General features: G+C 39.9%; 1 protein-coding gene across 1 annotated transcript in view; it reads right to left on the bottom strand.

Annotated features, from left to right (window-relative positions):
* LOC105809500 (cationic amino acid transporter 3-like) overlaps positions 1-1853 on the bottom strand; it is a 13215-nt gene that overhangs the window by 4180 nt on the left and 7182 nt on the right. The window lies entirely within an intron of this gene.

The following is a 1853-nucleotide window of genomic DNA, read 5'->3' as shown; positions in this document are numbered from 1 at the left end:
CTAAATGAAATAAAGAAATTCCTAGAAACACGCTACCAGGACTTACTCAAAAGACAGAAAATCTGAATACACTTAAAACAAGTGAGGAGACTGAATCAGTAATCACAAGTCTCCCAACAAAGAAAAGGCCAGGACCAGGTGGCTTCACTGGTGAATTTTACTGAGCATTTAAAGAAGAATTAACTGCTTGACCAGAGTTGTGCAGAGGTTTTTTTTAAAAAAAAAAAAAAAAGAAAAGCAAATTTCTCAAGCTCTTCCAAAAAAAATTTAAGAGGAAACACCTCCTAATTCATTTTTAGAAAGCCAGCATTACTGTGGCACTGAGGTCAAAGATACTAAAAGAAATCTACAGACCAATAACCCTTGTGAATATAGATGAAAAAATCCTCAACAAACTGTTAGCGAACCAAATTCAGCAGCATATTTGAAGGATTATATGCACCATAACAAGTGGGAATATCCCAGGAATGCAAGATTGGCTCTTGCATCAATGTAATAGACCAAATACAATAAAGTTTTTAAAATATGTTCTCCATTGATGCAGAAAAAAGCATTTGACAAAATCCAGTACCCTTTCATGATAAAAATACATAATAATGTAAGAAGAGACGAGAATTTCCTCAACTCAATAAAAGACATTTAGGACAAATCTACATCTGCCGTCTTACTCGATGGAGAAGGATGGAAGCTTTCCCCTAAGATGAGGAGCAAGACAACGATGCCCACTTCTACCAACCACTTCACCACAGTACTGGAAATTCTCGTGAGAGCAATTAAGCAAGAAAAGAAATAAAAGTCATCGAAATTGGAAAGAAAGAAGCAAAACTATCTCTATTCACAGACTACATGAAATTAAATGTGCAAAACCCCAAAGAAATCCACGCCAAAAAGTGTTATAGCTAGCACATGAATTTAGCCAAGATGCGGGATACAAAATGAACACATCAAAATCAACTGACACTGTCCAAGAGCCATCCAAAATGAAGCTAAGAAGGCCGGGCGTGGTGGCTCATGTCTGTAATCCTAGTGCTCCGGAGTCTGAGCTGGGAGGATAGTTTGAGATCAGGAGTTCGAGACCAGCCTGAGCAAGAGCAAGACCCTCTCTCTACTCAAAATAGAAAAAAATAGCTGGGCGTGGGGGCCCCTGTGCCTGTAGTTCCAGCTACTTGAGTGGCTGAGCAAAGGGGATCACTGGTGCACAGGAGGTTGGGGTTGCAGTGAGCTATGATGACGCCACTGCACTCTAGCCTAGGCGACAGAGTGACACTCTGTCTCAAAACAAACAAAATTCATCTTGCAGTAAACTTATGAAGTATGCACTTTTCTGTATGTACTTGTAAAGGTTTACTTTAAAACTGCAGAACATCAGCCAGGTAGGTGGCTCACACCTATAATCCCAGCATTTTGGACGGCCAAACCAGGAGGATCGCTTGAGCCTGGGAGTTTGGGCTGCAGTGAGCTCTGATCTTGCCTCTGCACTCTAGCCTGGGTGACAGAGTAAGCTACACGACATCAAGATGTGCTAGATTCTAACTTTAAAACAACTATACAACGTGAAAGGCATTGTCACCATGTTGTACAATAGATCTCCTGAATTTATTCCTCTTGTCTAACTGAAGTTTTGTACCCTTTGCCCAACATCCAGCCCCTGTCCCTGGTAACCACCACTCTGCTCTCTGCTTCTGAATTCAATTTTTTGATTCTACATCTAAATGAGATCATGCGGTATTTATCTTTCTGTGCCTAGGTTATTTCATGTCACATAAAGTCCTGCAAGTTCATCCATGTTGTCACAAATAAACAGCTTGAAAATTGCTAAGAAAATAAATTTTAAATGTTTTACCACAAAAAAT

The sequence above is a fragment of the Propithecus coquereli genome, unplaced genomic scaffold, assembly GCF_000956105.1.
Source record: "Propithecus coquereli isolate 6110/MARCELLA unplaced genomic scaffold, Pcoq_1.0 Scaffold196, whole genome shotgun sequence".
NCBI classification, from domain to species: Eukaryota; Metazoa; Chordata; class Mammalia; order Primates; family Indriidae; genus Propithecus; species Propithecus coquereli.
Note: the sequence above shows the minus strand (reverse complement) of the source record. Positions and strands in the feature narration are given on the sequence as shown.